This window comes from Olea europaea, chromosome 15 (assembly GCF_002742605.1).
Source record: "Olea europaea var. sylvestris chromosome 15, O_europaea_v1, whole genome shotgun sequence".
Classification (NCBI taxonomy): domain Eukaryota; kingdom Viridiplantae; phylum Streptophyta; class Magnoliopsida; order Lamiales; family Oleaceae; genus Olea; species Olea europaea.
The window spans coordinates 17607920-17623173 of NC_036251.1; the positions used below are offsets into that span (position 1 = coordinate 17607920).

At 34.6% G+C, this 15254-nt stretch overlaps 1 long non-coding RNA gene across 2 annotated transcripts; it reads right to left on the minus strand.

Moving 5' to 3' along the window:
* Positions 1 to 237: 237 nt before the first annotated feature.
* On the minus strand, positions 238 to 2897 carry LOC111411011. 2 transcript variants are annotated; one of them, XR_002705807.1, is made up of 3 exons: positions 2829 to 2897; positions 2381 to 2439; positions 238 to 540 (listed from the first exon to the last, which is right to left on the minus strand). It is a non-coding gene; the product is annotated as an uncharacterized LOC111411011 (long non-coding RNA). The 2 variants fall into 2 exon arrangements; XR_002705806.1 differs by lacking the exon at positions 238 to 540 and adding an exon at positions 1184 to 1482.
* Between the last annotated feature and the right edge of the window lie 12357 nt (positions 2898 to 15254).

The following is a 15254-nucleotide window of genomic DNA, read 5'->3' on the forward strand; positions in this document are numbered from 1 at the left end:
TTCCTCCAACTTTGGGATTGCTTCAGCACTTTGTAATTGTCTTTTGCACTTTCACTTCTTGTTCCATCTTATGGACTATTGGGCCTATTTATATGGAGAATTCATGCTAATTTTGGTACTCACTCCATTATATTTAATTAAAAAGAAGAATTTAGTAATTTATTTTTAAAAAGTGAGATGGGCATTCGAATTTTATGGACCTTAGTAGATTTGAATTTAATTAGGCTAATGATTTAAATCAATCAAATACATTTTTTTAATATCTATAGTGGGTCCCCCTCCATGTGAGAGTGATGGACACCCTGATGGACACTGCATTATATACAAATAGTGCATTCCAAGAAATGTTGGGTACTCAAATACAACACGGCATCCAGCTTTGAGTGAATATTGCATAAACACTACTTCCCATGGTGTAGATATAGATCATCATATTCCCTCTGTACAAGTATAGTCCATGTTTCACCACAATTACCAACTAAATTGGATACGATTCGACGACTGACTGTTGTACAGTCTTGCATAAGCCCACGGAAGAGCCTGTGCTTGAAAATGTAAAATAAGTTAGAGAAGTGATTTAAAAATTAAAATAAAACAGCAACCCATAAATTACTTGCTAAATAATAACCCTTACCAATTTCACCTAGTTCTCCATGTGAAGTGATAAAAAATAATAATAATAATAATAATAATAATAATAATAATAATAATAATAATAAATCCCTTCTTGATCTCCATTCATTCGTTTCCACGCTTACATTTCTTGTTAAATATTAAGTGATTCATTGTGCACGCTCTATTATACATTATGATTATAAACTGCTCCACATAAATTGGACAGTAGCAAAGTATATAGTTAATCGTATGTAAAACGAAAAGCTTGTCCAAAGTGCAGATGTTCCATGCAAAAGGAAAGTGTTTTAAATACTGTCAAAGAAAAAAAAGGAAAAAAATGAACAAAATAAAACAAAGAATAATAGTAATAAACATTACACAACTTTTGACACGACCCGTCCCGAATCACCTTAGTGGACTCGACATGTGTCGTGCGCTGATGGTAGATACCAACTAAGTGTCGGACCTACCACCAAGGCAACTTTGACTTATTTGACTGTGATGAAATTTTAAAAGAATTTTGACAGAATTTTCCCAGAAATATGAACTAAAACCACCTGAACAATAACTAATTTTCCTCAAATCAATACCTATAATATGAATAGGGTACTACAGTACTTCAAAATACAAACTATTCAAATAAAATACTGACAAATCAACATTTACTTGCTTTAGGACCAACAATCCTCAAATATACTAAAGATACCAAATATCTAATGAGCCCATAAACTTTCCTGAATTAAGCTACATGTACCCAAAAGAATTTATATTGTATAATCTGATAAAGGATGTCATACAATCTATGACACGTGGCTCAATTCGGTGATTCGACAAGCTCCAAAGCTACTCAATTTGGCTGCTATCTATCTGATAAAGAAAAAAGTGAAAAAATGTATGAGTTTAAGGTTCAATGAGTGGATAATTTGCAAATAAGTAAACTTTTCTCATTTATACATATTTTCTGAAAATTCTTGCTCTATTAAAACTTTGAGAAATTCTGAAAACTAATAAAACTTTTAAAAATAAAACATGATTGAATCATAAAATTCTTTGTTCTTTATTCTAGTTCAATAATTATAAAATATAACGAATATAAATAATCTGACATCCATGAAAATCTGTGAAATATTGATGTTGCTCAATACTGTAAGCTAGAAGCTTTATTCTGAGAACTGAATAAACTGAATTCTATAATCCGAAATTTTATAAACTGTAGAAATACTGAAAAATCACACCAAAATGTACCCAATGAATAGCCTTACTCATGTACAGAGTAACCTCCATATACAAGGCAAAGCCATTCAAATATGATATTTGGATAATCTGGTCATACGTACGTAAAACTGCCCCAAAAGCTAATCACCCTAGTATATGTCCCAAAATCTATGTGTGTACGAGAGTGGGTCCCAAAGACCTCTGATAATCTGTTCATACACTATGGAAACACATTCACAATAGTGCAGAGTAGGTAAAATCACCATAACTGACCATACACTGTGGAAACACATTCACACCAGTGCAGATAATGGTAAAATCACCTGGGTACTTTCTGGTGGTTTTTAAAAAATAACTTTAACTATACTGAAATATGTAATACGAATAAAATATGCTAATGAAATGATTTAATTGAACTGAATCAAACTTTAAAAACAACTTATTATAAATCCACTTTATTCTAAAGATCATGTAATAAACATAACTTTATAAAATAAGAAACTTAAATTTAATGAATACTTAATTCTGAAAATAAACTTTATCCACTCACATATCAGTGGATAGCAATCTGGTAAATTGACCACCCTTGCCAAATTTTCGCGTCATCACCTGAAATACGATATAAAATAACTAATTTAACAAATCTCATAATAAGTATCTCTTAATATTAATAGTCAAACACTAAAACTTGACTTTTCGATACTTGAATAATTTTCCCCTATTTCTTTTAATCACTTCAAGCTAATTCCACTTTCTAGTCCATTTTTTTTAAATAGCTAATTCATCACAATAACCTTTATTCTAATCATAAAAATAATTATCCCATCTTCCAATCTAGTAAAACTAATAATCATAATTCAACCAATTAAATTTACACCTTATTCCATAAAATCATACTTTCAAGTGAACATTTCATCATCACTATCATTTCCACTAATTATACCTATTCAAGAACTCAATTAAAAACTCTAGGGCTTACCAAAATTACTATTTCTTACCTTGATATAAAAATCTTTCATAAATCAAAAAGACCGGCTTGAAATCATACTCTTCCCACTAATTTGAAAATTAAACTATCAAATTAACCCAACTACTTAGAAACCTAGAAAGTTTAATATAAATTATACAATAAAACATTTACCTCTTTTCCTCTCTAAGAAATCAAGAAATTGAATAATGGAACTCAAGTTTTCTCCCCCCCCCCCCCCCCCTCTCCCTCCTTTCAATATTATGGCTGACTTATTTTTTCCTTTTTAAATTTCTCAAGCCATGTGGGTTTATGCCAATGTATATTATTTAACCCTTGTTTGGTTTGATTTAAAAAAAAAATTCAGTAAAGATAAATTTATAAAAAAAAAAAAATAAAAATTGGAACCAAAATTTTACCCCCCCCCCCCCCCCCCTTTTTCTTCCTTTTCTTCTTCTTTTCTTCCTTTTTCTTTTTCTTTTCTCTTCTTTTTCTTCTCTTTCTCGATTTTTCTGGCTTCTGCAAACTTCTCGTCCAAGTCTCTCTCTCTTGTGTGTGTATATCATAAAAAAAATGTGATATGGGTTAATTACTTGCCACATGTACTCTTAACCCTTTTTTCTTTTTCTTTTTTTTTTTTTTGCATTTAAATCCTCCAACCTTCTTATAGAAAAGCATTTAGATACTCAACTTCCACAAGTAGAAAAATAATTCCCAACTTTAATTTTTATCCATCTCAAACCCTCAAAATATTTTCAATTTGTAAAATAAAACCTAATAAAATAATTCATTTCATTTTAGTCCCTATTTGACTTTGACTTTGACAATTCAACTTATGATTTTTTACTAGTAAAATTTGGATTGTAACAAGTTTCATGTCTATCACCTTCTAAGACATATAGACCACAAATAACAATGAAAAAAATCAAATAGACAACAGTATATCAAAAGATTCAATTCATACCTAACACGGATATCTATTAATAATTTTAGGCTTCCGGGATCCTAAACTATAAACAGAAAACAAAAGAAACGTCGACTTATTTGAATGTCGATGAGCATGAATGGATTTGGTCAAACAAAAATCTAGCACGAACGCCAAACCCCAACTCAAGAAAAGATCAGAATTAAGACATCAAAATCAACTAAGCAGAATCATTGAATGGTAATGGATAACAACTAACGAACTCTAAACAGAACACATACAATTGATAGAAAAATTAACTACGAAATCTACATCCATACATTCTTTGTATTATTACTTTTGATGTATGCAGTTCAAGACATCTGGTCAATTTCTCTCTTCCAACCAATAACAAGAATTGTAATATGATTTTATGTACATTATATGATAATGTAATTAGCTGACTGCATGAACCTTGTCAATTAATTTGGAGGATTGACATTTTCTAGTTTCAAACTTTCAACCCACTACATTCTTGTAGCCATAACTTCTTGTGCACATTGGGCCTGGTTTCTTCTGTTAGAAGCTCCGCCCTATATTCTCATTTTGAATGGGATCCAACTTTCACCTCATTTTTTCCATTTCCTACTTTATGGAAAAGTTATGATGGGTGATAGTATGTGATTTCATCATAAATGAAATAATAACATTTAGAATAACGAAAATATGTGCATATGTGTTATGCATTTTATATAAAGTAAATTATACCGAAAATGTACGATGTCAGGTTTTGTAATATAAAGATCAAATACGAATGGAATCCACATCAAGTACTATAATTGTGTAGCTCTTATTTTATCTAGAAGAATAAAATTTTGAATCAACAGTTTTAAATAAGTTGATGTGATGAATGTGGTGACAAATTCAACAATTAAATGTAAGTTAGAATAATAATCAAGATGAGAAAGCCTAAGCTTATGATTCCACCTAATTATCAAATTTGATTTTCAAAAACCTAGTTATTTCTAAACAATTTTTCATGTTTATAAACAAAAACCCTAATATAATTATACTCTCCCCGCCAAGTAAAAATTATTCCTAAAATTCAATTACAATATCTCTATTCCGAATTTAAATCAAAGAATTATCAAGTTCATGGTTCTTATGTGGAATAAGCTTCAAATGAATTATATTTTCTTTTTGAAACCTATAAAAACTAGGTTGGGGTATTGTTGTGATGGCGCCTAAATTCTCATCTCTGGAGCGTCGAAATTGACTAACTTTTAATCATTCAATTAGTAGCTAATTAATTGAAAGCATTAAAGCAATAACATAAATAAGCAAAAGGGAAAATTTCATATAAATAACTAAAATAAAATAAAATCATATCTTCACTAGAAAAATATTTTAATTTATGATACGAGACAAATAGCATGAAGAGAAGATAAACCTATTTTTTGAACGGTTGAATGAATTATTTTTGTCAAGTTGCCTTTGCGGCCTTCTTGATTTTTTGAATCTTGTCCCCTTCAAATCCTTGACTCGATGAATTTCCCAAGTGGTTTTTAGGGTTCAATTTATATCATCAAGAAATTTTGGAAGAGTGAGTTAGGGTTGAATTGGGTTTTAAAAAGAGAACAAAATATTCAAAACTCTTTTTCTCATCTAGTAGTGCCTCAACACCATGCGGCACCGCAATGCTATTGATATTCAGCAATAGTGTTGCTGCAGCACCGACTTCTGTGCAAAAAGTTCAACACTACGCATTTTTCAGTATTTTAATCATAGCTTTTTTTCTTGACATTCGATTGAGATAATTCAAAGTGTATTAGAATGATAATTAAAATGGATACAACTTTACAGTGGATAACTTTCTCCAATTCAAACATTTACTATGCCCCCATTTGTTTCCCATTATTTGCCAATCAAAATGAAAAATATGATCGTTATTCATCACATCAAGTCACCATATTTGACTTTTTATCTCTTGTGCGGGACCCGTAATGACTATATTTTTCATTCTTATTCTTACATTAATGTGGCTCAAACAGAGTATATAAAAAATAAGTCTCAATATCTAGCTAAAAATCTAGAACATACTGTTTGGTTGAGAATCCATTTGTAAAAATATTTTGATCACATTTCACTCCCTTTTCACTTCTAATTGCATCCGGGACCTAGCAATTTTCAATTAGCCCATGTTTGATAGAGAAATTTTCCATGGAAAATGGGAAAAATTTTGCATTTTCCAACTTTTTGCTTGTTTGATGGCATAAAATTTCTATGGAATTGATTTTCTCCCCACCCCCCACCCCCACCCCATGTGACCTTCTTTTCCTTGACTTAGTGGAAAATTTATTCCTTTGGTTTTGGTGAGAAAATGAGTTTTTCCAACCTTTTTTTTTTTTGGAAATAAATTCTATCCATAATTGTAAAAATATTATCCATTTAATTGATAATTTTCATGAAAAATAAAGCCAAACAAACACCTACAGATCCAAAATTTCAACATTTTTCAGGTAAAAAATTATACTAATCAAACACATTTAATTGACAATTCACAGTAAAACAAGTTCTAGTAAATTCAATTCCTTGAAATTCGTTTTCTTTCCACCAAAATTTCATTCTTGCAATCAAACGGACCCTTATCGTTATGTGGTCCAAATCAAGTATTAAAAAGTTGCAATTGAGACCTCAAACTTTGGATTTCACTTTTTTCGTTGTTATTCACTTCTTTCTTTCAATTTAGCCTCCAATGATCAAGTTTCACCAAATCAACATCAACTTCTCCTTGATTCATGCCAAAATCACTTTTTTCTCCTAGTTTTGCATCATTAACACCAATTCACCTAACATATAAAACAACATTAAAACACATATTAAAATGTTCTAAAAACTTCTTAAAGACAATCAAAATAACAATTTTAAGAGGCAATAAAATAATGAATGAACCACACTCATCAATATGCCAAGGTACGTCTTTTCGTTATCTCTGTGACATACTGACATTGATATATTTATTGCACATATTTTTATTATTCGAACTATTACTCATATAAATATATGAAATCATACATTATCATCAATATAATTCATCCGCATATTAGGAAAGTGAGTGGGGAAAAAAAGAGGTGAAAATAAAATCCCGTTCAAAAGGGGAATTATTTAAGACAGAGCCTTTAACAGAAGAAACTAGCATCAATAAGCACAACAACTTATCGCTACAAGAACGATTAGTGGGTTGAACATTTGATGCCAGAAAACATCAATCTTCCGATTTGAAGGACAAGCTTCATGTAACTACTAATTACGTTGTCACACCATGTACATTAAAATCTTATATAATTCTTGTAGGTGGTTGGAAGAGAGAGATTGAACCTAAAGTCAAATAAATTTTATAAAATATCTAAACGTAAAAAAAATAATTATATAACAACAATATCACAATAACTTAATATTTATTTGACTTACTGTTGACACATTAAAAGTGCAGCCCAAATCAAATAGCTCAAAGAGTGAAGCCCAATTAGGGAGTTCAGGATAAAGGTCCAAACAGGATTATTGATGAATACAGTGGAAACCCACGAATACAGTAACATCATCACCCAAACTTGCAAGACGCTCAGAATCTGAGCGAATGGAGTGCCTTACGGTCGCCCAGAGCAATAACCCCGTTCTCGTCCAAACCTTCGAATCGCCCAGGATCTTAACAAACATAAAATATTATAGTTATCCAGAATAGCAATTATTGAAGCAGTTATTGAGTAATCTTGTCACATTTCACGATTCAAGAAACCCATTTGAAGGCGGTTGAATGACAAAGGGTAATGGCAGCAATTAGAGATGACAGTTCCACGACAAGTTAGCCACCATAAAGAAAGTGGGTAGTTATAAAGCAATCAAGCAGTTTCCAAGTGGTTTGTCACGAGGAAATCATCAAGGGAATATGAAAAGGAAGAGAAGACATAGAGAAAAGCCCGGAATCAAACACTCTCAAACAAAGAATATGTAATTTTAATTTTTTAGCTTAAATTTAAACACTTCTTTTAGTACTCGTGTGCTTGCGCCCCTTGGAGGCATTCTGTTTATTTTCAATTGTAAATCATCGCCAATAAAACACCCATTTTTGGGACTTTGTCTCAAGAGGTCTGTTCCTTATACAATCGTCTGATTCCTTTTTTAATTGGTAGCAACTACCCGCGTGAAACAATTTGGCACGCCCAGTGGGACCTTGGTGTTTGGTGTTAAGGATACAAAAAGTGAAGCAATATGCCTCACAAATCTGATAAGGAAGCAGCAAGTCAAGGAGTAGTCCAGTCTGTGATCAAGCGATATGAGGAGCAGCAAAGCTCTCCACGAACAGAGGGACAGAGTCGGAGCAGTCACAGTCCTTACGAACCAATGACAGAGTTGAGTCCTCGAACCATGCGTGCATTGCTTGAAAAACTCACACAGGATGTCGTTGAACAGGTAAATCTACGAAATGTTAATAATATGGAAAGATTTACCCAGAATGGAAATGCACATTACGACAACATGGCCAAACAACTGAGTACTCTCAACGAAATAATGAATAAGTTAGTAGGCCAAATTTGTCAACCAGTTATGCCTCTTGCAAACCACTTTCAAACTAGGACAATTGTGGGACATAATCTCCGAGTCCTAAATCCAAGTCAAGGGGTAGAATCACATTTCGGTCCCTCTACTTCAAACCAAGGAGATGGTATAATGCCAAATTAGAATAATGGTAATGGTACGCCTAACTTGGGGGGTAATCCAAATGTAAGAGACAATGTCCGAACAGAAGAAACTAGCATCAATAAGCACAACAACTTATCGCTACAAGAATGATTAGTGGGTTGAACATTTGATGCCAGAAAACATCAATCTTCCGATTTGACGGACAAGCTTCATGTAACTACTAATTACGTTGTCACACCATGTACATTAAAATCTTATATAATTCTTGTAGGTGGTTGGAAGAGAGAGATTGAACCTAAAGTCAAATAAATTTTATAAAATATCTAAACGTAAAAAAAATAATTATATAACAACAATATCACAATAACTTAATATTTATTTGACTTACTGTTGACACATTAAAAGTGCAGCCCAAATCAAATAGCTCAAAGAGTGAAGCCCAATTAGGGAGTTCAGGATAAAGGTCCAAACAGGATTATTGATGAATACAGTGGAAACCCACGAATACAGTAACATCATCACCCAAACTTGCAAGACGCTCAGAATCTGAGCGAATGGAGTGCCTTACGGTCGCCCAGAGCAATAACCCCGTTCTCGTCCAAACCTTCGAATCGCCCAGGATCTTAACAAACATAAAATATTATAGTTATCCAGAATAGCAATTATTGAAGCAGTTATTGAGTAATCTTGTCACATTTCACGATTCAAGAAACCCATTTGAAGGCGGTTGAATGACAAAGGGTAATGGCAGCAATTAGAGATGACAGTTCCACGACAAGTTAGCCACCATAAAGAAAGTGGGTAGTTATAAAGCAATCAAGCAGTTTCCAAGTGGTTTGTCACGAGGAAATCATCAAGGGAATATGAAAAGGAAGAGAAGACATAGAGAAAAGCCCGGAATCAAACACTCTCAAACAAAGAATATGTAATTTTAATTTTTTAGCTTAAATTTAAACACTTCTTTTAGTACTCGTGTGCTTGCGCCCCTTGGAGGCATTCTGTTTATTTTCAATTGTAAATCATCGCCAATAAAACACCCATTTTTGGGACTTTGTCTCAAGAGGTTTGTTCCTTATACAATCGTCTGATTCCTTTTTTAATTGGTAGCAACTACCCGCGTGAAGCAATTTGGCACGCCCAGTGGGACCTTGGTGTTTGGTGTTAAGGATACAAAAAGTGAAGCAATATGCCTCACAAATCTGATAAGGTAGCAGCAAGTCAAGGAGTAGTCCAGTCTGTGATCAAACGATATGAGGAGCAGCAAAGCTCTCCACGAACAGAGGGACAGAGTCGGAGCAGTCACAGTCCTTACGAACCAATGACAGAGTTGAGTCGTCGAACCATGCGTGCATTGCTTGAAAAACTCACACAGGATGTCGTTGAACAGGTAAATCTACGAAATGTTAATAATATGGAAAGATTTACCCAGAATGGAAATGCACATTACGACAAAATGGCCAAACAACTGAATATATTAAATGAAATAATGAATAAGTTAATAGGCCAAATTTGTCAGCCAGTTGTGCCTATTACAAGTCACTTTCAAACTAGGACAATTGTAGGACATAATTCCCCAGTCCTAAGTACAAATCAAAGGATAGAACCACCTTTTGGTCCGTCTACTTCAAACCAGGGGATGGTGTAATGCCAAATCAGAATAGTAGCAATGGTACATCTAACTTAGGGCGTAACCTAAATGTAAGAGACAATGTCCTAAATAATGGACAGAATACCCCACGTGTTAATGATGGAACAAATATTCAAGTTAATGGTAACAATGGCCCAAATCATAACAACTTTGTTGCCAACCAAGGACCAAACATCAGGCCTCAGACAAATCAATCGATCAACCAACCTTTAGGAATTCCATATGACCCCAACGTCATGTTGAGAAATCAAATTATGGAAATAGTACATGATCAAATGGCTTTTGGGATACGTCCTGTCATTAGGCCGACTTACACAAAGTCATATCCTGATTGGGTAGACCGAGCATATCCATGGTCTAGAGGGTATAAAGTGCCAGAATTCTCATTATTTATCGGTTTAGGAGTGATGTCTACTCTAGAACACATAGGGTGATTCACACTGTAAAGTGGTGAAGCAATCGACTACCATAAAATGAGGTTGTTCCCTAGTTCATTAACAGGAGTAGCTTTCTCCTGGTTTATCAATTTGCCAGGGAACTCTGTTCAAACATGGCAACAATTGGAACAATTGTTCCATGCTCTGTTTTATAAGATTGAGTCTGAAGTTATTTTGGCTGATTTGGCGAATCTACGTCAAATGCCAAACGAATGGGAGAATGTTTCCTTCAAAGGTTCAAGACAGTAAGAAGTAAATATTTTGTACCTTTGCCCGAAAAAGAGTTTGTCAAAATCGCTCAAAGTTGTCTAAGCTTTTATTTGAAAAAGAAATTCCAAGACAGGGAATTTCCTGATCTTTTCCAATTGAGTGCAAACGTGATTAGGTTTGAACGATTAATAAGAGAAGAAGAGCAAATGAAAATTTCTAGCAAGAGGACTTATTATATAGACTCAAATTTTGATGTTCACACCATTAATGACAAGTATCACGATCAAACCGAAATGTGTTTGACCGAATTAATCAAAGGAGACATGTATACTTGTCCTATAATGGCTAAGCCTAGATCGTCGGGTAAGGATGAGCCTATAAAAGATGAAAACAAAAAGGCTAGAACGTTCTCGTTCGATGTAACCAAAGATGACCTTATATTTGATAAACTATATAAGGATAAGCAGATAAAGCTGAGCGATAAACATAAGTTAACAAGCCCTGAACAAATCAAGGGTAAAAAATATTGTAAGTGGCATAATGCATGGTCACATTTGACTAACAACTGTTTGGTTTTTCGCCATGTGTTACAGGATGCCATTGAATCAGGACGAATTATGTTTGAGGATAAGAAGAAGATGGCAGTGGATGAAAACCCTTTTCCATAGTCACTTGGGGTGAACATGGTGACGACTGGTTTCAAAAACAAGTTGCCAAAATTCAAGTGGGTTATAGATGATGGAAAGAAGGACCCTGGGCTACACCCCAGTGTCTTTGAACATATCAAAGGGAATGAGCCTAAAAAAGATGAAGGCGTCCTGTGTGCAAGATGTAAAGGAGAAGTGAGTGCAAATACAAAGAAACTAGGGATATGGCAGCATCACCATCGCCCTAGTTTTTTCCCAAACGCTCAGCCTGTTAGAGGGCGAGGTACATTATTTTATAGGGGACCGCCTTTTGAGAGGCAGTTCAGGTCAATAAATAATGGAAGAACATTCAGGCCGCAACCTCGCCAACTAAATGTATGGCATTCGTTCCAGTATAATGCAGGAAGGGTGATACCCTTCAACGAGATGACAAGAACTCAACAAAGGCATTTTCAACGGAATTATGGACGAATGATGAGGCAACAATAGGGAGTGTCACATCCTAAGGTGCCTAAACTACTCAAGGTAGCCAATCAAAATGGTCTCGAAAATAGTAAAGAGACTGGTACAGGTGAATCGATGGAAGAATTGCCAGAGAGTTCTTATGGGAGATCGAAGTTTGAGCGATACAGAAGGGATGAAGAAGATCCAGATCAGCCCCTTACTATTCAGTTCGGTACGTTACCTCCTGTCATGGCTAATAACTATTTACTAGCAATGAGTTCAAGAACAAAGAGAAAGAAGAAGAAGAAAGGAAGGATAACGAAGAAGAAGCATGTGTGCTGGAATGTCAAGAAGGCCAAACTTCTAGAGGGGCCTACAATCATGAAGAGGATGATGGCATGATGGACATCGAAGAGGAAATTAATCTAGAAGCAAAAAGAAGAAAGAGAGGAGTATCGCGCAATACCCTGTTGAAGCAACTACATAGAGAAGGTGTTCGTGAAGTTGATTTGTTGGGAGAACCATCTGGGCATTCTTTCGATTATTATGTGTTGTATGGGACACCCAAGAGAAAAAAGAGAGTACTTCGCTCTGAAAAGTATGGGTCACCTCCAAGAATATTGCCTCCTCCCATAGGTTGGGTAATCGAAGAAGAAGCATTAGAAAACAATAAAAAGGAAATTCAGGAAGCGGAAGCTCAATGCGACATACTGCACGTTGACTTATCACAAAAGGATAATTCAACAGAGAACAAGTAGGAAGTAGAAATAGATGCTGTCGAAAAGGTTATTTTTAAGAGGCCAGCCAAGAAGTTAACTAAACACTTGAGGCCATTGTACGTTAAGGCTTTAGTTAACGGTATACCTGTGGTGAAAGTACTTATCGATAATGGAGCAGCTATAAACACCATTCCATCTAGGATGATGAGGAAATTTGTAAAGACAGAAAGTGATATGGCTCCAACAGAAGTCATCCTTACAAGTTTCAATGGAAGAACAACTTCAGTTAAAGGGGTTATGCCATTGGACATAACTATAAGGACAACTACTAGGACCACACTCTTCTTTATAATAGATAGTCCTACTAGTTACAATGTGTTATTAGGTAGGGATTGGATACATGGAAGTCGCTGCATACCTTCATCGATCCATCAATGCCTGGTTTTCTGGAATGAAAAGGTGAAGCAGAAGTGGTGCAGGCAGATCATAGACCTTTTGTCGCAGAAGCATACTCAGTAGAAAGGTTCATGTACGAAGGAAATTACGAACCTGTCAAAGTAGTACAAGATGGAGAAGAAACTCAAATTGTTGCACAGAGCGAAGAGCCGTTTTCAGTAGATGCACTCACTGAAATGTTCAGTCAAATGAGGCCAAACATAGTTGCCCTAAAAGAGCCAGTAATTGGCAAAAAAGTAATTAAGGAGTTTTAAATGAGTTGAAAGCAACAAAGGCAAATAACCGATGTTCAGGCCTTCAAAGCCAAATTAATGGCTTTCAATAAAGAATGTAAAGACAAGACGAAAGAAAAAGCAGCCTTGAAAGCATTGGGAGACGAATTGGCAGTGTTCGAGTTGGAACAAAGTATTGGCCGAGAAGTCAACAAGGTGGATTGTTTAGAAGAAGCAGTGCCTATAAGGAAAATGGACGATGAAGTAATGAGGATCACCAAGCCTGGATACGCTCAAGCACAAGACCCTTTGATTAAAGTGAATATTGGCAATGAAGGGGAAGATCGCCCAACATTCGTTAGCCAGATACTCGATCAAGAGGTTAGTGATAAATTAATCGCTTTATTAAAGGAATATAAGGATTGTTTTGCTTGGGAGTATGAACATATGCCTGGTTTAGATAGAGATTTGGTGAAACATAGATTGCCAACCAAGCCAAATTTTAAACCTCATAAGCAACCTCCTAAGTGCTTTGCTCATAATGTACTTCCTAAGATTAAGAAAGAAATAGAGCTATTATTAAAAGCAGATTTTATTAGAACAGCCAGATATGCCGAGTGGTTGTCCAATATCGTGTCAGTACTAAAAAAGAATGGTAAATTAAAGGTGTGCATAGACTTTAGGAACCTAAACATAACCACACCCAAAGATGAATATCCAATGCCTACGGTAGATTCTTTAGTAGACTCGACTACCGGACACGTAATATATTCCTTCATGGATGGGTATTCAGGATACAATCAAATTTATATAGTTGATGAAGATATACACAAAACTATCTTTAGATGCCCTGGATCTCTAGGATGTTTTGAATGGGTAGTTATGCCTTTCGGCCTGAAAAATGCAGGAGCGACTTATCAAAGGGCAATGAATTTGATTTTTCATGATATGATAGGCAAGTTTGTTGAAGTGTATATAGATGATATAGTGGTCAAATCCATTAAAGAAGAGGACCATTTTGAGCAATTTAGATGTTCATTTGAGCGAATGAAGCAATATAAACTAAAATTGAATCCCTTGAAATGTGCATTTGGTGTTAATGTGGGAAACTTCCTTGGTTTCTTAGTACACAAAAGGGGGATTTAACTTGATAAAAATAAAGCGAAGGTAATTTTAGAGGCCAAACCACCTAGCAATAGAAAATAATTGCAAAGGTTTCTAGGCCAAGTAAACTTTTTAAGACGATTTATTTCTAACTGCATAGGGCGAACTAAAACTTTTTCATCACTTTTAAAGTTAAAAATCAAGACGAATTCGTCTGGAAAGAAGAGCATCAAAAGGCTTTTGAAAGCCTAAAAACATATTTATCAAGTCCACCAGTGTTGGTGTCATCAATCCAAGGACGGCCAATGAAAGTGTATATATCAGCTGAACAAGAATCAATAGCTGGAATGGTCGCGCAAGAAGACCAATTTGGTGAAAAAAGGGCGATTTACTACTTGAGTTGACGGTTAACAAAATGTAAATGTAATTACTCTGCCATTGAAAAATTATATCTTGCATTGTATTTCACATGTACAAAATTAAGGGCTTATTTACGGTCCGTAACCGTTTATTTGATTTCTAAAGTAAATTTGATGAAGTATATGTTCTCTCGCCCCATTTTACACCAATGGGTAGGCCTTTGGACGTTAGCTTTATTAGAATTTGAAATACAATACATACCCCAAAAGGCAATAAAAAATCAGGCTTTGACTAACTTTCTGGCTGATCATCCATGCCTTGACATGCCTGAAGAAATTGAATTAGAAATCGATTCATTCGAATTAAAACCTTGGGTTTTATATTTCGATGGGTTAAAAACCTCTAAAAGTACAGGAGTAGGAGTAGCTTTGATAAATCCTTTAGGGATTTGTTACAAGTTCGCATTTACTTTGGATAGAATGTGCACCAACAATCAAGCCGAATATGAAACCTTAATCGTGGGCTTAGAATTAATGATAGATATGGAGCTAAAGAATGTGATTGTTAGAGGCGATTCTCACTTGGTAATTCACCAATTGATCGGTGATTTTAAGT